Source organism: the organism of the source record quoted next, unplaced genomic scaffold (assembly GCF_019419815.1).
Source record: "Pyrus x bretschneideri cultivar Hongxiangsu unplaced genomic scaffold, Pyrus_bretschneideri_v1 Contig52, whole genome shotgun sequence".
NCBI classification, from domain to species: Eukaryota; Viridiplantae; Streptophyta; class Magnoliopsida; order Rosales; family Rosaceae; genus Pyrus; species Pyrus x bretschneideri.
In genome coordinates, this window is record NW_025999790.1 from 1811322 (window position 1) to 1836491 (window position 25170).

Genomic DNA, 25170 nt, shown 5'->3' on the forward strand with positions numbered 1-25170 from the left:
AACAAGTAACCGTCACAACCTCACACGCTCAACATGCTTGAGCTTACTCACGTGCAGTTTGTAAATTTGGTTTATAGATTGGTCTACCTAGCATTATCTTTGTTTGAATAAGTGAGGATGATAAGGTTGAGAGAAAAAGATAGATAGAGATGCTGGAACTCTCCTTTTTTTTTTTTCGATGGAATAAATCCTAAAACGTCTTTTAGTTCTTTCTTAACACTGCTGGATGTATTATGTATGTCCTTGAAGCCAATAATGAGATCATATTCCTCAGTATTATACAGAAGGAAATTATATTTTCTCCTTCACACCCTTGTTTAATATTGTATTGTTTTATTTATTTATTCAATTTGATGAGCATAAATTAAAAGAGGCGTGTGAGGAGTTAAAAAGATGTGTGAAAATCATGTATAATACATGTACCTTCCCATAGCGGAAATGTACGTATCTTCACCATATAAATTCTATAATCAGAACCGTTTAATTTCTTAATCTTCATTTGAATGTCATTTCTATACAAAAATTTTGAATTGGAGATCATTTATGCGTCCGCATTTATTGAAAAAATCAACTGTATGAGTACTATGATGAACACTCTATTTATTTAAAACATTTGGATGACTAAACATCTTTGATTTGAATTATATTTTTGTAAAGATGGTTTTCAAATCAAGAGTAAGAAATAATTAGATTTTATTACGAAATTTATATTGTGAAAATATATCCGTAAGGGATAATATGTGTATTTCCATGTAGAAATGCAAACATTATAAATCAGCTCCATCCTTAATTAATGGATAAAAGATAAGCCAACAGGAGGTTGTCGCAATGATTAAGCTAGGATAATTAAACTAGCAGTAATAAAAGAAGCATAAATATATAATTTTGAACTGTTTATATTTTAGTATCTGTTGTGGTCTATTTTATCTGATGAGGGGAGAGAGGGCTGGCGGCAAGGAGAAGAGAGAGAGATGTGTTTGTAGAATTGTAGGGGAATGTGTGTATTGTAATCTCTCCTACACTATGCCTTTATTTATAGTAGTAAAGGGAGAGAAGATATTCCTTCATCCCCAAGGAATACAAGATACAATAGGAAAGGATAACTAGAATCAAATCCGATCTAGGATTTACACAATCATACTTAAACTAGGAATGTTTACAACACTCACCCTTGAGTGTGTAAATACTCAAGGTAGATTTAACATCATGCAAAAGTTGAGGAAGTCAACTCATCGGCACTGATTCCAAGGAACAACGCTTATTCTCAATAAGGTAGGAACTTGCATAACTAGTACGTCTCACTAAAAAAACCCTAAGGCTATGGCAAAAACCCGAGGAGGGACAAAATCCATAGTCTAAGGAAAAATGTATGAGAAATGCAAAATCAAAGAAACGTCTACAAGACGTCATTCAGGGATATGACCAACCTAAGGTAGGTGCCTCGTTAAAACTTAGGTAGCAAAAACCCAGTAGGAAAAATGTTCCTAATCGTAGGGGAAAAGAGTACATTAAGATCAAGCAAGTATCTACAGGATACTCCTCCTGAGTTTGACATGGTTCCAAAAGAGAAATAACAAAGTTACAACTCAGAAAGTTTACGCATACCAATTCCATGAACATGCTTCTGAAATGTCGTCTTCGGCAATGATTTGGTGAAGAGATCGGCCAGATTGTCTTGTGAACGGATTTGCGTGACCTCAATCTTCTGATACTCTTGTTGTTGATGTGTAAAGAAAAACTTTGGCACAATGTACCTGGTGTCGTCTTCTTTGATGTAACCATTCTTGAGCTGTTCGATGCATGCTGTGTTGTCTTCAAAAATCGTCGTCTGGGCATTAACGGAGGGATAAAGATTGCAGGAGCTTCGAATATGGCCCACTACTGCTCTTAACCAAAAGCATTCCCTAGTTGCTTCATGTAAGGCGAGAATTTCAGCTTAGTTAGACGAAGTGGCAACTAAGGTCTGTTTAGTTGACCTTCAAGAGATTGTGGTGCCTCAAATAGTAAAGACATAACTCGTTTGAGAGCGTGCCTTGTGAGGATCAGATAAGTATCCTGCGTCGGCATAACCAATAAGGCGAAAATCGACTCGAGAAGCAATGAGTGCGGCATCATTTGAGGATTCGTAGGAATAGAACAAACCCAAATCCGTAGTACTCTTAAGGTAACGGAAGATGTCTTTCACCCTAGTCCAATGTCTGCATGTAGGTGCATTACCGTATCTTGCCAAAAGATTAACAGCGAAGGAGATGTCAGGTCTAGTGCATTGAGCTAAGTACAATAAAGCGCCTATCGCACTTAGATAAGGAACTTCAGGCACCAAAATCTCTTCATCATCCTTCTTCGAACGGAAGGGATCTCATTTTGCATCTAGTGATCGAACGACCATAGGAGTACTCGAAGGCTTCGCTTTATCCTTATTAAAGCGGTGCAACACCTTCTCGGTGTAGTTCGATTGATGTACTAGGATTCCATCCTAACAATGCTGTATCTCAAGACTGAGATAGTATCGAGTCTTACTTAGATCTTTCATCTCAAATTCTGACTTTAGGTGCGAAGCAGTTCTTGCGAACTCTTCAGGAGTTTCGATAAAATTCATGTCATCGACATATACTACAACAATCGCAAATTCAAAATGTAACTTCTTAATGAACATACAAAGGCATAGTTCATTGTTCACATATCCCTGACTAGTCAAATACTCACTCAAACGGTTATACCACATTCTTCCAGATTGTTTTAAACCGTAGAGTGAACGCCTCAGCCGAATTGAGAGCGTGTTCCGGGGTTTGAAAATATTTGAACCAATTAATGTAAGTCCTTCGGGAACTTTCATATAAATTTCCGTATCAAGATCCCCATAGAGATACGCGGTTAATACGTCCATCACCTGCATATCCAGTTTTTCGAAAACTACCAAATTGATAAGGTAGCAAAAAGTAATCACATCCATAACAGATTCGTAAGCGAATCGAGTTCAACTTGGATTGCTTGTTTCCAGTTTGACTAATCAGTTCTACGTTGACATTCATCAACGGAACGCGGTTCAATGTCATCGCTCAACATGATCTCAGTAGCTACTGCAAATGCTAATGCATCGTCGACAATCATCTCATTTTTATGCCACATATCAACTATGCTAGCATAATAGACTGAAATCTCCTAATTCTCGGGAGGAGGATTCGTCTTTTCAAGGATGCTTCCATAATCTAGAATTTCCTTAAGAGTTGGATAGAATGAGTAAGCGATAGTCGGATTCACGGTAGGCTCATCGGGACCTTATGCCGTGGTTTTCCTCTTCCGGGGGTGTGAATCCTTTAAACCAAAGGGTCTACCATGCTTTTGTGTAGGGGCAGATGATTGGCAAGCCGCTAATGTACATGGATCACCAAGATTGGCATCCCGGGCTTCCAGGAGGGCAGTCCGTCGTACATTTGTACATCCATCTTTGCAGGCATATTCGCAGCTGGAATATGTGATCTTGTCACGCGCGCTAGATTGATGAAAGCATTTGGCATGCTCTGAGCTATGCTCTGGAGATCTAATATATGCTGCACTTTAGCTTCATACTGAGCGGTGCGGGGATCTAAATGAGATAAAGTGGGAGTTGTCCACGATAATTCGCGTCGTTCTTCAGGAATGTTGACATTCTTATTTCCCATTAAAGATGGGAAGACTGTCTCATGGAAGTGACAATCCATGAAACGAGCGGTAAACAGATCGCCTGTCAAAGGTTCTAAGTAAAGAATAATCGAAGGAGAATCATATTCGACATAGATTCCCATCTTTCGCTGAGGCCCTCTATTTGTACGTAAGGGCAGCGAGATTGACACATATACTGCACAACCAAAAACGCACAAATGCAATATGTGAGGTTCATATGCGGTAACCAACTGAAGGGCACTAAATGGTTGTGCCGCAACATGCCTCAGACGGACTAACCTTGCTGCGTGCAATATTGCATGGCCCCAAGCAGCGATCGAGAGCTTGATACGTATAACCAACGATTAGGTAATCATTTGTAAGCAGTTAATGAAAGCTTTTGCCAGGCCGTTCTGGGTGTGAACATGAGGTACTGGATGTTCAACTTCAACCCCAATTGACATGCAATAGTCATCAAAAGTTTTAGATGTGAATTCTCCAGCATTATCCAATAGAATAGATTTGATCGGATAATCAGGGTGGTGAGCCATGAGCTTGATAACCTGAGCCAACAGTTTGGAGAATGCAGCGTTCCTTGTGGACAACGGTAGGAGCGTGCTGATAACGTGTTGTGGTCTATTTTACCTGACAAGGGGAGAGAGGGCCGACGGCAAGGAGAAGAGAGAGAGATGTGCTTGTAGAATTGTAGGGAAATGTGTGTGTTGTTATCTCTCCATTGTGCCTTTATTTATAGTAATAATGGGAGAGAAGATATTCCTTCATCCCGAAGGAATACAAGATACAATAGGAAATGATAACTAGAATCAAATCTAATCTAGGATTTACACAATCATACTTAAACTAGGAATGTTTACAACAGTATCTCATTTATAAATCATCTTTGTAAAAAATTAGACAAATCAAAACCATTAAGACATTTATTTCTAATGAAGAAATTGGAGGAATACCGTTCTACAAAGAAACAATTTAATCCAATAGTCATATGGTTTAGATTTGTATAATTTTGGTAGACATGATATTTGATAGAAAACCTAAAAAATAGACGATTTAGGTTGTTAAAATACATTATATAATGAACCCCACAAGAACGTGTGTGAAAAATGTGTGTTCTCAAATCCTAACAACCCATATATATGTATATTTTCCCCTTCTTAATGCTAAGGCGAATTTAAATCACAAGAACGTGAGGCTTAGTTTACTCTCCCTTTTTTAATGTAGATAATATCGTTTGTCCTTTTTTAATATAGATAATATCGTTTGTTAAAAAAAAATGTTAAAAACAAAAACCTCAGAGACAAGATACCTAACAGCCTTTGACAAAAAAATAAAAAAATAAAAAAAAGAAGAAGGATACCTAAAAGCTAATAGTACCAGTCCCCTTCCAGCCAAACCCCGACAAAGACGCCCTCCCCAACCTGCTAAATTATTAGCTTTGTTAGTTGTTAATTAGTTGGTTGATAATTTGAATGAGAGAAAAGAAAGTGGAACCACTTTCATTATTATTTGGACACAAATGACAAAATGTCTAGAGCTTATCCAGGCTAAATAAGCACTAATGCAATTTATACAATTTTTGCTCATCATTCTACATCATCACTTGATGATAGTGAGTAAAAATGCAATTTATACACTAGAATAAAGCTCTAAACTCTACACCCAAACTATCCTTCTAGATACTCATTGTTTGTACATAAAATACTATGACTTGTCAAGCACGCCATGTGTATTATCAACTGAATATGACCGTCCCAGCCTGCTAAATTATTAGCTTTGTTAGTTGTCAATTAGTTGGTTGATAATTTGAATAAGAGAAAAGAAAGTGGAACCACTTTCATTATTACTTGGACACAAACGACAAAATGTCTAGAGCTTATCCAGGCTGGTTTGGTATTGCTGTGCTTTGAAAAAAAACTGTTTTTGCTATGCTGTGAGAATATGCTCATTTTTGCTGCTTCACGTTTTCAGCTTTTTTCACCCAAAACTGTGAAAATAAGCTGTTTTTAAACACCTTTTTGAGCTCAGTTTTTTTTTTATACCCATTTTTTATAAAAGTACCTCAATACCAAACCAGTACTAAATAAGCACTAATGCAACTTATACAATTTTTGCTCATCACTCTACGTCACCGCTTGATGATAGTGAGTAAAAATGCAATTTATACACTAGAATAAAGCTCTAAACTCTACACCCAAACTACCTTTCTAGATACTCATTGTTTGTACATAAACTACTATGACTTGTCAAGCATGCCATGTGTATTATCAACTGAATATGACCGTCCTGCCCTTAATGGACCATGTGGACATTATCCATACCTTAATGAGCTCGCAAGCCCTTATTCCACAAAGCCCCCAAGAAGTCTACAATCATCAAGCCCCGAGGCCCATCTACACTCCAAACATCTTTAATGCAACGACCTTGATATGCTATCATCCCTCCTGTCAGCCCCTGCGCTTGGTGGGAATCATCGAAGTGTACTCGAGACGTCTGCGGGGGAGCATCCTATACAATGACCTTGCAGAATGCTTCCACAACGGTGTTGCAGATAAGGTACCACTCTATTTCAAAGTTCAACAAACGTGGAGGCTAGGGTTCACTTCTTTTTGCCTATAAATAGCCAGGCCTCCATCTTTCTTTCCTTTTTTCAAGGTAATTCCTCTCTAGCCACACTTATACAAGCTTAGAATTCTCTCTTGACTTAGGCATTAGAGGCCTTTTGACAAACACCATACCGGTGTTAGTATGTCTCTTTAATTTTTTTCTTGCAGGTTTCTGGATGATTCAACCACAATGGAAATTTGCACAAACAATTATCAACTTATATTTACTTGATGCAACAAGACATGAACTTTAAGACAAACCTTCTTACCGCATTGGCAATCAAATCTCCTCGCCGCATGTCTCAAGATAATTAAGCTTCATAGAAATAGAGGATCCTTGACGATTCCAATACTCCAAGCAAGGCATTATTTTCAGAAACAATCCAAGCGTACACAACTCGATCCAAATGCATATTTCCCTATTTCTGATCACTCTTCCAAATTATCAATCATCTTCATGTATATGGCAATACCACCACTTATTACAAAATTTTCGATCATCTTCATGTATGTAGCAATACCACCACTCATTACCAAATTCTCAATCATCTTCACTTATATGGCAATACCACCACTTACATAGTAATTTTTGGTGCTAAGCACTGTCACGACTGTGGAGAGTGACCTTCAACCTATGCTTCATGTACATTGTCAGTGCGAGCTTTGGCTCCACCTTATGATTTTCGACCAGCTTCACATGGTATCAATAGATGATAGAGACAGCAACGAACTTCATTTGATAATAAGCCATCTGAAGATCGCAGCCATCTCTCTCATGCTTGAACTCCCTGCAGACCTTTCCCCAAATCGCCTCCATTTGCCCCATGCTGTAAATTGAGTATATCACTCTTGTTCCCTTCTTCAGTATTGTTCCATCTGGAAATATGTCATCTTCAACTACCTACATATAACTTGTGATTATATAATTTGTTGATGAATATAAGTGATAAAATCAATATTTAAGTGCTAATAAACTAATTCAAGAAAAAAGGAAAGGAATCAAGGTGCAGATTGTGATATAATTAAATTAAATTTACCTGCTTGTGATCAAGTGGAACCGAAGGGTACAATCTTAGAGCTTCTGATATAGCTGCATGAAGATACTCCATCTTCTTTATCTCTTCCAGCTTGAATACTATTCTTTCATCATCATCATCATCATCATCATCATGATCCGATGATGATCTTGCTCTCACAATGGTGCATACGTATTGAAGAATCTTGTGTTCCACCTCCGGATTGTAATGAAGTAGCCAGAAGAACCAACTCAATGCCACAGATGACGTGTCTCTCCCCGCCAGTACAAAGTTGACGCATACATCCCTCAAGAACTTGTCTGAAGACGCCTCTCCCTTCTCATCTTTCAATCCCATAAACACCGTTAACAAATCTGATTTAATTTGCTTCTTATCCGGATAAATCTCATCATTACTATTAAGTAGTGAAGCTGGCTCTTTCTTTCTTGTCCGGATGACATCGTCTGCGAATTCATCCACTCCTTTTATGGACATATGAAGCTTCCTCTCTGCTCCTAAGTTACCTCGTGGCCTTCCACACGCACAGGGGGACAACAAAGCGCATCAACGTTCCTTCTGTCACCTCCTCAATAGCCTGCGCAAATGGTATTTTGGGTAAACCTGGCTGCAAGCAATCGGGATTGACCCTAAATGCGATCATTCAAACGTTGTCAAAAGTCAACCTCATAAGAACGTCTTGGAGGTTGATTGGGGCCGAGTGTTTGATGGAGTCCTCTAAAACAGGTAACAACCGACCGTGAACCAGCTCAAACAATGAATTCACGGTCAGTTTCCGGAACTTGGCTGACTGGAACTCAAAGCTCGCCATCTTCCTTTGGCGCTGCCACTTATCGCGGTCTGCACTGAATATGCCATCACCGAGAAGATCCCGAACGGTGTCTTGGAAATAAGGGCCTTTGAGGAAATTGGAGAACTTGGTCTTGAGAAGGGACTCCAAGTTACGAGGGTCGCAAGTGATGACGCATACGAGGCTGCTAAACCAAGGGCCTTTGAATCTAACCGTTCCATTTTGGCGGCAAAGAACTTTGGAGAGCAACTCATATGGGTTGGGTTGGGTTGGAGTAGTGCCAGAGAGAGAGGGGGGAACATGCCAAACACTGGTCAAACGGGAAAGCCATGGTGCTTTTTTTGCCTCAAGGAGTTTATGGTTACAAAAACACACACAGCGAGAAAGAGCCCCAAAATTGGGACGCGGCGGAAGAAAAACCATTGCAGCAAAATTAAGTTTGCAGCAACAGAAGTCTCGCAGGTGGAGGAGGACATGAGAGAGTTAGGAGTATAAGTTGTTGGGGTGAAAAACTCAGAGTACACAACTCTAGCACAAGTGTTGGAGAGACAATACAAGTAAACAAATTACTTGTATTACACAAACAAAATATTACAACACAAACTATCAAAGACACTCTTGAGAAGCTATGACACTCACTAACTTTCTAGAGACAAACTCTAGAACACTCACACTCTTACAAGACTATTCTTTCTTCTCACTCTCATTTGCTTGCTTGCTTACAAGCTTGCTTGGTTTGTTACATTGCAACACATGCACACACACCTATTTATAGGTGTGGTTTTGCCGACTACAATTGCCCACCGCCATTGGGCTTTGTATGGCAGCCACACAATTGTACAAGTAGCTAGATCTTTCTAGCTAATGATCATGCACTGCCACCGACATGCTTTCCTAATTGGCCTTATGTTTTCCTAGTTTCTAGTACATTCTAATTACAAACAATCATACTTAATCATGGCTAGAAACATCTAGCATATTATTATACACACACCCACCGACTTACTAAGATAACGCTAGAATTATCTAGCATATTGATATGCCTGCATGATGCACCGACTTTGGTGCTAGAATTTTCTGGATTTGTGTAGAATGGGCTGGGGTTGGTCTCTTTTAACACTCCCCCTCAACACCAGCTCATTCTTTTCTTCATGCCAAGTTGACGACGAAGCTTTTTCTTGCATACCCATTTGCATGATATGGGTTTCACATCTCTTCGCTTTGGCACTGGATTCCAAGCTTGATTTAGCTTTGCTGCAGTGACCTCTTCTCCCAACTTTGAAGCACTCAGGTTCAACTGTTTCTTTTTCTATGGCTGCGTTGGCGTATTTAGGATTTTGCTTCCTGATTCTTGTTGACCTCCTTAGTTGTGATTGTGGAGTTGATACTTCCACTTCACTAGGTCTATCTTCTTCTGGTTGTTGATATATGTCAGCTTGGCAAGGGTTTCGGGGCATTGCTTGCTCAACATCATCACCATCAAGCGAATCTTCAGACTCATCAGGTCTCGACTGGATTCGAACAATTTGCTCCCCTATCTTTTGCTGCAACTTATCTTCTATCTCTCTTGAATCAGGCAACACCTCCTTTTCTGAGGACCACCAAGAAGATGCTTCATCAAACACCACATCTCGTGATGTGTAACACCTTCCATTCGTAGGATCACAACATTTCCACCATTTTCTTTGGCTGTCGTATCCCACAAAGATACATCGAACTGCCTTCTTGTCAAACTTGCTACGTAACTGACTTGGAACAAATACGTAGCACACACAGCCAAAGACTCGAAAGTAACTAACTGTAGGTTTCATATCCCACAGTTTCTCAAAGGGTGAGACAAATTCTAACCTGGGTTGAGGAAGCCTGTTGATCACATAAGCTGCAGTTCTCATTGCTTCGGCCCAAACCTTCCTGGTACATTCTTGACATGGAGCATACTTCGACATATTTCTGCAAGATGCCGGTTCTTTCTTTCCGCTACGCCATTCTGTTGTGGCGTATTGGCACAGGTGAACTGGTGACGTATTCTACATTCTTGTAGATACTGGGAAAACTCATTCGAGGTATATTCTCCTCCATTATCTGTGCGTATGCAACGGATCTTCTTTCCTACTTCTCCTTCAATTGTCTCCTTAAACTCTTTAAATTTTGAAAATGTTTCAGATTTTTCTTTCATAAAGAAAACCCACACATACCTCGAGAAGTCATCAATGAACGTCACCATGTACCGCATCCCACTTATCGATGGTTGCTTGACGGGCCCGAACACATCAGAATGAACCAACTCCAACGCCTCTTTCGCTTTAAACTTCGACTCTTCGTATGGTAGTTGATGTGCTTTACCATACTGGCATCCTTCACAAACCGTGTATGTTCTCACGTCAAGCTGAGGTAGCCCCTTAAGCATTGTCTTCTTCATCATCACATTTAGCTTGTGATAGCTAACGTGTCCCAATCTCATGTGCCATAAATCTGCTGTCTCGTTCTTCCTTGTCTTGTCTATGTATGCAGTTTCTGCTGACATTACATAGACTGACTGCAGTCGCCGTCCCTCCATTGTTGGCGTCCCTAAGATCTTGAGGTGTCGATACACCTTCACATCTCGTGGACCAAACAAGACATAATTTCCCAACGACGTCAGTTGCGGCACTGAAAGCAGATTTTTCTTCATACCTGGAACATGGTAGACATCTTGAAGCGGCACATGGTTAGTGCTGTATCGGGGCTCAATTACTGTTTTACCGATGTGAGCAATCGGTAGCCTCGAGTCATTAGCCGTCACCACTAAGCGGCCTCCTTTATACTCAGTCAGACTTTGTAACTTTTTCTCATCACCTGTCATATAGTTTGAGCAGCCTGAATCCACGGTCCAATCATTCTGATAGTCAATTGACTCCAGACTTGTTGCTATGAGAGCTCACTCTTTCTTCTCTGTAGCAATAGATGCTTCACCGTCCCATTCTTCCTCCAGGGCTAGAGACGCAATGACGTCCCAATCATCTTCACTTTTCTTCTCTGAGTTGGCGACGTTACTTTCTGCAGGCCTTTTGAACCAGCAATCCTTCGCCATGTGACCATTCTTTCCACAATTGTAACACTTGCCCTCAAATCTTTTATTATTCTGGGACTGACCACGATTGCCGTGATACTTTGGAGCTCCCCCTGGCCGAGAACTCCCTCCTCCTTGATGACCTTTTTCCTTATCACCATTTCTTTTAGATCCACCATCAGCACGCTGCTTAAAGCTGCCTTTACTTTTGGTGTAGAGCGCTTCCTCCTCACCTTTTAACGAGATCCCTCCCATTTGCTTTGCCAAAGCTTCTTGATCGGCAAGCAAATTCTCAAACTCAACAAGTGATGGTTGGGTCGGCCATCCTTGTACAGCGGCAACGAAGCCTCGATATTCGGGTCTCAATCCATGGATAATTATTCTTTTTATCCTGGATTCTACAATGGCAGTACTAGGATCTAATTCAGAAATTTCACGGCAAATAGACTTTACCTTGTGGAAATACTGCGCAATCGTCATGTCCCTTTGGGCCACTGATAACAACTCGTTCTCGAGAAGCTGCAGTCTTGTATCGTTCCTCTTTGAAAAGAGTGTGGCGAAGGTGTCCCATGCTTCTTTTGGTGTCTTGGCCTTCCGTATGTGCTCTAACATGTCATCTTCAACTGTGGTTTTTAAGGCAAACATGGCCTTACCTGCCTTGATCTTCCACTTCCTCAAAGCACCGCTAGTGTCTTCTTCTGGTTGCGTAACTTCATTATCGCCGACGACATCCCAAAGATCTTGGCCTTGTAGGTAAGACTCCATACATGTCGCCCACATGTTGTAATTTTTGTTGTTCAACTTCTTGATTACTCCAACAACTTGAAAATCTCCCATCGTGTCGGCAGAGCTTCGATAAGCCGAACAAGATTAACGAATAATATTGCGAAGTACTAAACTTCTCACGATTCTCAAAAGCTTTAATAGAGACGGTCCCTGATCGTACAGCTCTGATACCAATTGTTGGGGTGAAAAACTCAGAGTACACAACTCTAGCACAAGTGTTGGAGAGACAATACAAGTAAACAAATTACTTGTATTACACAAACAAAATATTACAACACGAACTATCAAAGACACTCTTGAGAAGCTATGACACTCACTCACTTTCTAGAGACAAACTCTAAAACACTCACACTCTTACAAGACTATTCTTTCTTCTCACTCTCACTTGCTTGCTTGCTTACAAGCTTGCTTGGTTTGTTACATTGCAACACATGCACACACACCTATTTATAGGTGTGGTTTTGCCGACTACAATTGCCCACCGCCATTGGGCTTTGTATGGTAGCCACACAATTGTACAAGTAGCTAGATCTTTCTAGCTAATGATCATGCACTGCCACCGACATGCTTTCCTAATTGGCCTTATGTTTTCCTAGTTTCTAGTACATTCTAATTACAAACAATCATACTTAATCATGGCTAGAAACATCTAGCATATTATTATACACACACCCACCGACATGCTTTCCTAATTGGCCTTATGTTTTCCTAGTTTCTAGTACATTCTAATTACAAACAATCATACTTAATCATGGCTAGAAACATCTAGCATATTATTATACACACACCCACCGACTTACTAAGATAACGCTAGAATTATCTAGCATATTGATATGCCTGCATGATGCACCGACTTTGGTGCTAGAATTTTCTGGATTTGTGTAGAATGGGCTGGGGTTGGTCTCTTTTAACATAAGTCATCATGTTGTTGGAAAGCGAGGATCAGGGTGTGAAACATAAGTTGTGTGGGGGATTATTAGATTTAAGAGTTTCCATTAATATGATTGAATGATTCTGGAAAAGGAAGAGATCTTTGTTCGAGTACATTATCTATATATTCTTAAGTTACATTTTAACTTAGATGACATTTTTTTCGCAATAATTTAACCTTACAATTTGTAATGAAAATACTACGCGACATTTCGAAACAACTTTCTCCGGACATGATGACTGGCACTCTCCTCTTGTTCACATTCGCCTTTGGCAAGAATCGAAACTAAGACCTCTCACTTGAAGAGAAATACTACTAGACCGTAGTATTAAGTGAGAAGTCTTCCTATTAGATGACCTTGCTACTTTGTAATGCGGAATCTGTCTTCAACCCTTCTTGTATCCGCATTCATAAGCTGGAAACGTCAATGCAATTTAGTGAACGTACAAGTCTGCCACAGTGAGATATGTTAAAAGTTTCGGTCTCAAACTTGCATGTTTACTGACCCCTAATTTCATCTCTCTCTGTCGCATATCCTCTTAGATAACCAAATTCAGAAATCTTGGATGCACTTCAAGGATTATTAAGTTTGACCAGATTCCAATTCCATGTCAAGAACGATACGAAAATCGTGTGTGTGTGCGTGAGAGAGAGAGAGAGAGAGAGAGAGGGAGAGAGAGAGAGAGAGAGGAAAGAACAAGGTGAAGAGACGTATCTTTATATATTGATACAGGACCACAAACGATGAAGAAAGTCTTGTATTTGCTTTGTGTGCTCAACCGGTTCTGGCTACTATTCATGTGGATTCTGAGTTTCTAAGCTACAAGAAAGGTATCTATTGCCCTGATTTTACAAGGGATTTGGTTTCGCATTGCCTGACCATCACGGGTTGGGGCATATGTCCGGAGACAAACATTGAATTCCGGATGGTTAAGAACTCACGGGAAACGGAATGGGGAGAGGACGACTTTCGCAAGATACTGAAACATTCAACACAACGATTTATTTATGAGCGATCACAATTTTCTTGGATCATGGGGTCTAGGAAACCGGGACTCAATTAAAATCCCCAATGAGTGAGACTGGTTTATCCCAAATAACTTTACTAAGTAACAAGTTGCAAAATAATTATTTTCTTTATCTTCCTTTTTAGGAGCCAAATAGAGCAGCCAACAAAACAAGAATTTCTAAAATTAGTAGTGCATCATAGAAGTTTAACAGAAAAGCACTTGTTCATATACATATAAAGTACTTCAATATTACCAATGCTTGGTAGTTCAAGTGGTAAGGAGCTTGTTCCCCTTAAGCAATGTCTCGAGTTCGAGCCTTGTGAATGAAGCAGCCATCATTGGGAGAGCTTGCCCCCGAAGTTTGACAAAAACACATTCAATTTCAAATATTGTTAGTCCATACTTATAATTAAATAAAATCCAGTTTACCTGTAAAGAATGATCAACAATGCCTATGCCACAGAATTCTTTTGTGGAACATTGCGTCTGCTGCCTTCGGTTCTCTTGCCTAAAAGACACCCATATTTGACCAAAACACAAATGAATATAACATGTAAACCATATAAACAGAATGCAAAAAGCCAATGAATTATATCAGAACTGCAAGCCGTTTGAAATAAACCCTCGCATAAGCCGCAAAATCCATTTCCCTATTCCCTGCACCAAATATGAACAGTGCACATCTTTCCATTGAAACAAACCATGAAACTGCAAACCCCTCAGCAGCTCTTCAAATCCTCAAGACGTTTCTTTATCTTTCAGGATGAGTAATATTAACTCGAATTCATGTTTAAGCTACCAATGTGAAGACGATTCCTTAAAAATGACTTCCACACATGGCCTTGTAATACAATTGTAAAAACATACAGAAACTTCCTTGGTTACAACGTTTTGATATAATCAACAATAAACTTTGACGAAAATTTAAAACAAAATGAAATTCTTGATTCCTGTTCAACTTCAAGCTTGGAGTTCATTCTCAGTATAACAAAACTTAACATTACGTTAAATACGTAGCATTTCGTATCACACAAAATCATCTAGAGTCCTAGAAAAATAAATTAAACTTCGACTGCAATCAGTATAACATGTCAAAGTGAACACAATTAAACAAATTATACTATTAAAAGAATGCAAACAAAAATTCCAACTTCAACAAAACACATTGCCCACAAACATAAAGAAAAATGCTTTGATTTAATTAAGATTCTAACCCTAATAAGTGACATAGAATGATCAGAATCCAGCGCTAATTAAAATGCAAGGTTTCTCGAAAACTCACCTGATTTGGGAAAACTCTGAGGGGGCGTTTGTTTGCCCTCACTAAGTTGGACTGGACTGGACTGGACTAGCTATTAGTCCAATACTATGTTTGTTCCATGCTGGGACTAACATTAATGAGACTAAAGGGGACTAGCATGGACAAAACCCTTCACTAAGAGGTCTTAGCGAGACCCCCCAATAACCATGGGACTAGCTAAGACTATCCTCTCTTTCTCGTCCTCGTCATGCTCAACGACCACTCTCGACAGACTCCTCGTCATCTCCGGTCACCTAGATCAATCATTAACTTTCCGACTCTCTTTCAGATCCATTTCACAACCAACTTTCATACAAAATATACCAAATTGAAGCTGGGAGTGACAAGATTACGATTCGACCTGAATTGAGGCCAAAATGTGGTCGATTGTGGCTGGAAAATGGCCTGGAAGTCTCGGCCTGTTTGGGCTTCTTCAAATCCATGACAGATTAAAGCATTCAAAACTAAGATCTCGGTCCAGGGATGGTGATGAATTTTTTGGCGGTGCTAACTTCATCCAATTTAACGAGAAAATGGTAGGAAAAAATGAAGAAAAAGATAAGATCATAATAAAATATTAATAATTTATATATTAAATAATATAATATTATAATTTGTTATTATCCAGCTTCTTAGTCCAATACTGCACCAAACGCTTCACTAAGTTAATCCAGTTTAGTCTAGTCTAAGCCAATCCAGCTTAGTCCTTGAAGCTAATCCAGTCCGAGATAGTCCGGCGCAACAAACGCCCCCTGAGGGTTTAATAGGGTTCTTGGATTTGCAGAGGTTGGAGTAATCCTTGGAATGAGTTGTTTCGAATTTTCGATGTTCTTGGTAATGCCCTTGGGCTTTTGATCGACCGTTTCCTGCCACTTGCTCAGATGGGAATCTGAGTGAGTCATACTTGACGTGGAATCAACAGAAAAACAGGTATGAATCAAAAGAATATGAATCAGTTAGGCAAGGCTGGTGCCTGTCGTACATTTGACCATGGTTTTTCTAGTAATCTGGCATCAAGTGGGCAATCGTTACAAGAATTAAAAGAATATGAATCTCTCATCATTACATTAATTCATATTGCTTGTCACCAATAATCCCCACAAGAGCAAGTTCCATCCTTGAAATGATGAAAACGGTTAGAATCCCTCACAATGATCCCCCTCTCCGTAATTACCGATATGAACTTCGTTGCGTTGTGGCAATCCCCGCAAACCCGCAAATTCTTGAAGATCCGAATGGGAGATTTCGTGGGCGTGCTGATGAGTCCGAATGTAATTCCTAATCTCTCGCTGTGACAGTTGAGGATGTGTTCTTTCTCGTCATCCTCAAAATCCTGCAGCACAAAGCTAAAGTCAGGAACATAACCAAGGCTCTTCATTCTGGCGGTTAGATCCCTCAACTTCTCGTATATTTCCTCGCATTTTGGATGTGATTGGTTTGCAGTATAAAAGACCTCAACGTTATTGTTAACTTCAATTGAGCTCCATCCTGGAGTCTTCGTAAGTCCTCGATTTCTAGCTAGAGATCTCACTTTCTCCACACCTTCCCATTTCCCGAAATTTGCATATATGTTGGACAACAAAACATAGTAACCCACATTCTCTGGATCAACTTCAAACAAGCGTTCAGAAGCAATCTTACCCAACTCAACATTTCCATGTATTCTACAAGCACCGAGTAGAGCACCCCACACAGAAGCATCAGGCCGTTTGGACATATTCTCTACAAAACTATATGCCTCGTTCAAATGCCCAGCTCTACTAAGCAAATCAACCATGCAGCCATAGTGCTTCAAAGTAGGCTTGATGCCATATTGTTCCTGCATCATATGAAAGTACGATTGACCTTCATCAACCAAACCTGAATGGGTACAGGCTGCCATTAAAGATACAAAGGTTACATGACCTGGCTTCACCCCTGCATCTAGCATATCATTGAATAGCTTCAGAGCCTTCTCACCATGCCCGTGAACTCCATGACACGAAATTAAAGCATTCCAAGGGACCAAACTCTTCCTGGGAACTTGGGAGAACAACAACAATGCATCATCTAGTCTCCCACATTTTCCATACATATCATTCAAGAAGGTTCCCACGAATACATCCGAATAGAGACGGTTCTTAATCACTCGTCCATGAACTTTCATCCCTTGTTGCAAGACTCCTATATGGGTATATGCTGGTAGAACGCTTACCCAAGTTCCATGGTTTGGAATTATTTCTTTGCACTCTTGCATCATATGGTACACTTCAATTGCTTCACTCGCAAGACCATTTTGAGCATAACCTGTGATCAAAGTATTCCATGAAACGGTATCCTTGATAGGAAGTCCTTCAAAAACAGTACAAGCGGAATCCATAGCACCCAATTTTGCATACATATCAACAACTGCATTTCCAATGACAACATCTTCCACGAACCAATCTCTCCACAAGATGAATCCATGAACAGATCTACTCTTTTCAGAATCACTTAATTGAGCTAAATTTGAAGCCAAACTCACTAGTGTTAAAAAATCCGGCTGAATTGCACGTAGTTGCATCGCGTTAAATAATTCAAGTGCAGTGGTTGGATCATTATTCTGCTCGTATGCAGCAATTATTGAGTTCCATGAGACCAAATCTCTTACTTCCATTTGTTCAAAAATCCTTCATGCATGCCCCAAGCTACCAAATTTGGAATACATGTTAATCAACGCATTGCATACACAGATCAAAGTCTAGTCCATGCTTTACGACATACAAATGAATCAGCATCCCACTTGAGACATCATTTGATTGTGCACAAGCAGTCGACAGACTTGCGACGGTTACACGATCCATCTTTATCCTCTCCATTCTCATTTCAACTAAGACATCCAACGCATCCACTGCGAACATAAGCAGATACCATGGAATTCCAGGTATAGACATCTTTCCTTGGTACTGAATCAAAGGTGCGGCGAGAGAATGACACCTCGCCAAGGTAGGCATAACGATTGACAAGTTCGGCGGCAAGAAAAATATTTTGAGCTTTTCCCGACACCACAAGAAAAGCATGGAGTTGCTTAGCATGGTGCACATTAGTACAAGATTGGAACAGAAAATCGATACCATCGCTTCTATTCTCATTTGCAAAGCTATCTGATGAAAACCGCAAAGTATTTGCAGGCAACTGAGAACAATTGGCAACAAATTCGACGCGAGGGCGAAAATTTTGAAACATGCCTAACTTTGCAGGTGGGCAACAACCTGGAAACAGTTACATAAAACATCAGCCGGGCAGCGAATAAATCTTCGATTACACAAACGAAATTGAATCCAATTCATAAGAAATTCGTACCGAGATAATATGCATAAAACCGAAAACATACCATTCTATCAGGAATTCATTTGGAAACATTAGATATAATAACTGGGTAAAAAGATAGATAAATTTCAACTGTTTCAATCATCAAATCTCTCGGTCATCCACTACTGAAAAATTGAAATTACAATTTTCAAGATTTTCTCAGCAACCAAACAAACTGTAGCCTGTAGGGTAAAGAATAACAGAGGAAAAGGAGGTTTTCTACCTGAACATACATGAAGGTCTCAGAGAAAATCCGAACAGTCCGTCAATGAGCTCGCGTAGCAGCAGATGATTCTCAATCGTTGGGGATTTAGATCATCTCAAATTTTGAACATAAAATTTAAATTTTTGCAACTTACGTGGTATTTTGATATTTTTTTAAAGTTTTGTTCGATATATCAAATTAAATTATTATTTTATTATTTTATAAAATAAATTATTAAACTAATTAAAATTTAATAAATGACATTTAAAGTTTAATTTGTAATCTATTCACCTTCGTTGATTGAAAAGAAGAAAAAAGTAAAATAATTGCATCGGTCAACTTAACATTAATTATAATAAATAATTAAACTAATTAAAAATTAATAAAATACATTTAATAATTAATAAAAAACATTTGAAGATGCTGTCAAATTTGACAACAACCTCTTTTGTTGCCAACCCATGTCATCACAACATAGGATTTAACACTCGGTTGAAGAATATTAGTGTGATCTTTTTTTATTATTATAATTGATGTATACATTTTGGCATCTTATGTGGAGATACTCTTAGGGATCTATATATAAAGCCAACAATGAGGTGAATACTAGTTTTTGGTGTCACAAGCAACAAAGCAATTGGACAAAAATACCCCTCAAACAAAAAACTTCAAAGGCAACCCAAAATAATGCGTCAAATGCGGGAGGATATTTTTGTCATTTGAATAATATTTTTTTAATAATTAATTTTTTTTGTATTGTTTTTTTTTTAATTAGTACCTCATAGTAGGCAGCAATAATATGATTCAATCAGCTGTTCATTCAATATTATTTTCTCCATTTTTAAACATGTTCAAAATATCTTAAGAGGCGTGTAATGCCGGTTATAAAAAAAAAAAAAAAAACAAAGTCTTTCCCACGCGAATAATAATGTAATTAAATTAGATGTTAGATGATTGTTTTTTTATTTTTATTTTTTTAACAAACGATATTATCTACACTAAGGAGGAGGAGACTAGGCTTAGCCTTACAATGGGCTAGTAATAATATAATTCAATCAGTTGCTTATTAAATATTATTTTCTTTATTCTTAATGTAAATTTTATAAAGACCGATTTTATTATGTGTATTCAACTGCTTTAATTAGTTTATGAGTGGTTTCTTCTAGCATTATCTAAGATTATTCATTTACTTCAAATATTTAACTTTCCTTTTGTCAATTTACGCATATAAATGCATTTAAAACGTGTAAGTCGCACGTAGCACACCGTGATTCAAAAAATGTCTTTTGCATGCCAGGTTATAGTTGCCAACGTCCAACGGGCTTCGTACCCACAAACTAAATGACCATTTGTCCACCAAGGAGCGGACTTAGTGAAATATTGGTTCGATCGTTTAGGTGCATGCTAATTGTAATTACGTATTCTTGCATTAGTAAAATATTGGCCTATAGTCACTAGTTCACGTGGTTTATGAGACGCTTCCGGAGAAACACCATGCTTCTAGTTGTCTCAATTTTTTGCAATTCTTGAGGGTTTTGAGACACTTTTAGAGACAATATTTTGTCATTCTGAACCCAAATCAAGATTAGGATTTTGATTGTATACTGTTGATTTGCAAAACCATTTCTAAATTATTTCGTTCATGGATATTTACTTTGCATGGTATTTTGAGGGTGGAGAGAAGGACAATGCCGACGACCGTTGCGAGGAAAGAGAAACGAAGAGGTATGCCCAAGTTCATCATTATGGCATCATCGATATATCATTGATTTATCATTGTTCAACTATTGTTATGTCATGCTATAACATTAGTTCTTGTCGTTCATGCTGTTGTTAGTATTGTAAAGAATTATTTTAACACGCTTGTACCATAAGAATTTTTTCGAGTTTTAGCTATCTCATTTTATTGAACTTTTTCTATAAAAAAAAATATCCACACAAAGACCCCCTAGAACTCGACCTGTGCAAAAATGGAATTTTAAGGGATTAAGTGTGGTAATTTGAGTTTCAAAAAATAAGCCGGACTAATTACACTAACGCCTCTTGAGGCTTTTCGTGTTTTCTCAACAACTCCTCATGTTTGATAAATATCACTAATATCTCCTGAGGTTTTAATTCACTTTCACATAACCCCTCTAAAGACGTATATACGTCTTGTAGTTATTTACTTAAATTAAAAAATATTTATAAATAAATAGAAAAGGAAATCAAATTAAAAAGAATCACATTAAACATTAAAAATGGTCAAATTGTAGAATTCTTCTTGGCTTTGAATTCTAGGATGCGTGTGTGTTGGGTTTTTGGTTTTGGTATTTGACTATTGGTGGGTTCCTTCAATATTTTTAAGTTTCATAATTATTCTCTTTATATTTTTTTGGTCTGATTCATACTCTCTTTGCGAGAATGGAAGTAGAAGGAAGAAGAACATATACTACGACAACGAAAAATTCTTCTAATATTGTTTATAACTTACTGGAAACAAAGATTTCATTTGATCATATTTAATTCTCAGAAATAAAAAAATCCACCAAAATACAGAACAAAAAACAATCGAAATTGCAAAGACATGTGTTTTCTATTATGATATGACAACAATGGCCAAAGCAGCGGTGTTGAAGAAGTAGTTGCAGAGGTCGGCGAGGGAAATCTTCCACGATAAAGAACAACGGGTTGAAGGGTGTATTAATATAAAAATGGTATGTGCATTGGGTCTGCGGGTTTTCTTCACTAAGCAAGGGTGATTCTGATCAAATTGTGGCTAATACACAATGGAAAATCTGGCTGATTGCCGTGCAAACATGTTAGGCTGCGACCAGTCTGCACGGCATCATTGTTGGGTTTTTGGAATGTTCTTGCGATCTATTTGTGGTGATGACTTAAGGACGGGAACTAGATCCTTTGAAAAGAATGATGATGTTGAAGCATCTCATAAGTAGACGGCTTCACAAGGATTCTTTTGTTTTATTTAATGGTGTTTCATGTAATTTTATTTAATTCAACATTTTTCTAGACTTAATTTTTTATTTATAAATATTTTTTAATTTTAAGTAATTAATTACAAGGGTATATCTATCTTTCAAGGGGTTATGTGAAAGTGAATTAAAACCTCATGGGATGCTAGTTATATTTCTCAAACGTAAAAGGTTTTATGAAAACACGAAAAATCTCAAGAAATGTTAGTATAATTAATCCAAAATAAGTCTATCAAATGCTCCTCTGGGCTAGCTGTAACCCAGCCTATATATATATATTTTTTATTTTTTTTTTTTTTTGGCCCACATACCCATCCACATCCAGCCCAATTTCTAGTTCACCAACCCGTGATTCCGTACGGACCACACCCTTAAATGAATTTTGTATAATTTAGATCATCCAAAGGTTTTCATGGCTTTTCCTTGCTCGCATTTGAGCTATAAAATTGGAAGTTCCACTAGTATCTCTTAGCGAAACTCCTGTATCACATTTACTAGCCACATTTCTCACAGACGAAAACCAGTTTGAATCTTGAGTAGGCCTCATATAAGTTGTGGTGAGTAAATGCGATCATGGTACCTATAATATTGTAACTTCAAAATTATCTTATAACTACCACGACGGAACGGAAGTCACTGTAATGATTTGATTGAAAAGAATTGAGTAATTAATTTTCAAACAAAGTAAAGTAAATCATTTATTTTTTGGGAGATTTGAGACCAAGTGACATAAGTACACGACGGGACGTACGAAATCTGTTTGTTGATTTGGATAAATGATTTAGATATATCGAGGGATCGAAAATATATGATGGGAGATTCAAAGTCATAGTACCAAAAATAAAAAATAAAAATAAAAAATAGCTTGGCATGAGGCATGTTGCTTGTATAAATTGACAAGAATAACTATTGAGGATGTTTGCCATACATTCCTCCTTATATCATAATTATTTTGCAACTTGGAATAATAATTTTTTTTTTCAAATGAAGAAAGATTAGGCGATATCAGCTTTTCAGCAATAGTTGCATGCAAGGCACCTACTCTCCTTCAAAATAGTGAGAACCATCACACCTAAGAACTCCCCGCCCCGCCCGTCTCTTCTCCACCAATTTTATTTGTGATAACTCACTATAAGATATGTCACGGCCATAATAAACCTTATTTTCTTATTTGGGACGCTATTTGTAACCAAATTGATAACCCAAATACATTCATGTGTTGCCACCTAGTAAATAGCTCATCTTGAAGACAATAAGTATTCGAGCATTAGGGCGTGACGTCACTCAAGCTTGCCTCCTGTAAGAAAAAAATCAAGCCAAGTTTTAACTTGAAAAAAAACAAGTCAAACTTACATAAGGAGAAACCAGAATTATAGGCCCTCTTGTTTTTGTTTTTACCCCAAATTCCATTCCTTTGCAAGTCTAACTGAGACTTAGAGGGTTTATATAGTCTTGGTACAATGTAATTATCTATGAAAATCCATTTTAATTAGCATTGGTTGGCCATATGGTCTATTTTTTGCTTTGGTAAACACTACCATTAATCATTGTTAAGACCGATATATAGTGACGTTTAAGACACACACTCACGGCCTTATTCGAAAGGATAAAAACTAAAACATCAAATATTGCTTATCATTGAGCTTTCGATTTAATTTGGTTGATATCACCTAGATGGCTGGCTAGATCTCTACAACATATCTTCTTTGTTTGTTTTTAGTGAAGCTTTGAAGTATACTTCTTATGGATTTGCTTGACTCCCAAGAAAAATACAAAATTAGAAAACAAAGAAAGAAAACCAAGGTAAGAATAATTTGACAAGAAACTTAATGATACAATTGCTAGTGAATATGACTACATTGTCTTAGGGAAAACGTTTTTGTCACCCTTTTATACATGCTAGCCTCTTGCCACGCACTAGCTAACGCATGTGGTAATTCTCATTTTTTTTTTAAATACTGATTTTATAGTTTTTTTTTTTTTTTGAAAATTCAAAGAAATAAAAATAGATTGTCCACTATGTGGGATTCTTTTTATTTTTTATAATTTTAATTAATTTCTTTTAATTTAAAATATTGCCATTTTAGTACTTTATCCCAATTAATTAAAATTTTCTTTTAACATTCTAATTAGTGGAGGGCATTCTTGATATGCTAAAAGCTTCACTATTTTAGAGTGCTGATTTTATGTATAAAGATGACTTTATATATAAAGAAGAAGAATGGAGGCTTTCTTCTAGGATTTTCGCTTAGCCTTGCTAGGGACATTTTCATATTTTCACAACTTCAAGAAAATTAATTAATACAATAAAATTTAGTATAATTCGTAACATTTAAATTATATATATCATCATAGAATTGAAATATGTAATATAAAATTCTATATATTTCATTCTCCGGCATTCGTTACTTAAACCCTAGAAACTTAGAAAATTATTAAATTGGATTCAATTGTATTTCGTGACTATTGCTCTATTCTGAGTTTGACTTCCCTATGCAGCCTGTAAATGCAAACAAATGATTTACAAACAACGATACAACGGAATTGGAATTTTTTGAGACAGAAACAACTGACAGATGCTCAATTTTGTCTACTTATATTTGGCACAAGCCATGCAAGTGCTGGCTGACTCATATCTCATTAGCCTCCCACATCCACATATATAGTATATATCATGGAACATTGGTTGCAAATGGTACCTTATAGCTTTACGTTGTATTGTATAAACCGGCTAAAGAAATTTCAAACATAAATTTCCAATAAATTAAAGGTAAGATATAGTGTCTTCAGTAGTTTGTCACATTTTCTTTTTGGCATGTAGTAAGTTTCACACGAGCAACATTTGAAACTTAGAGTTTAGTTATTTGAACAGTAATTATGGTTTGTTACGCACCTATTAGAGGTGGGTATGCCCTACTAATCCAAGGGTTTGGGGCGTGCATGATATGACCTCAACATGAGGTGATAATGAATATCTCACCCTTTTGATTTAAATCTTCATACAACCAATCGTTTTAATACTCTGCTTAGTTACAAGCCACACTACAAGATGCGATAGTTTAGATGTACTCTTATTTCAGTATTACTAGACCAAATAATTATTCTTTAGTCGCATTTCAATTTGATTTTGAGACTTGAGAGTTAAAATAGAAATATTATGCAATAGTTTTTCCTAGTTTTGTATAAGATCTTTCTTGAATGAGAGCATAAAAATACATTTTTAAGCCTATTTACGCACCGACTTGTTTGTTATATAGCCTTCTTGATGGGATCTCTCGTTTTGGATTGGGGATGGGTCAGCATGGCTCTTGAGCTGGATCCGAGATGATCTCCTGTTGGCGTGGTAAATCCTTGATGTTTTAGGGCTCGTTTGAAACTGCTTTTAAAATGACTGAAAGCTCTTTTTTGAAAATGTTTTTGAAACTAATCTTTAGTAAAAATGCAAGTGAATCCTTGAAAAAAAATACTTGAAGTGCTTCTTGCAAGAAGCACCAGTTATT

At 37.7% G+C, this 25170-nt stretch overlaps 2 pseudogenes; both read right to left on the bottom strand.

Moving 5' to 3' along the window:
• Nucleotides 1-5715: 5715 nt before the first annotated feature.
• Nucleotides 5716-9813, bottom strand: LOC103945627 (annotated as a pseudogene).
• A 6265-nt stretch (nt 9814-16078) lies between these two features.
• Nucleotides 16079-18699, bottom strand: LOC103945628 (annotated as a pseudogene).
• Between the last annotated feature and the right edge of the window lie 6471 nt (nt 18700-25170).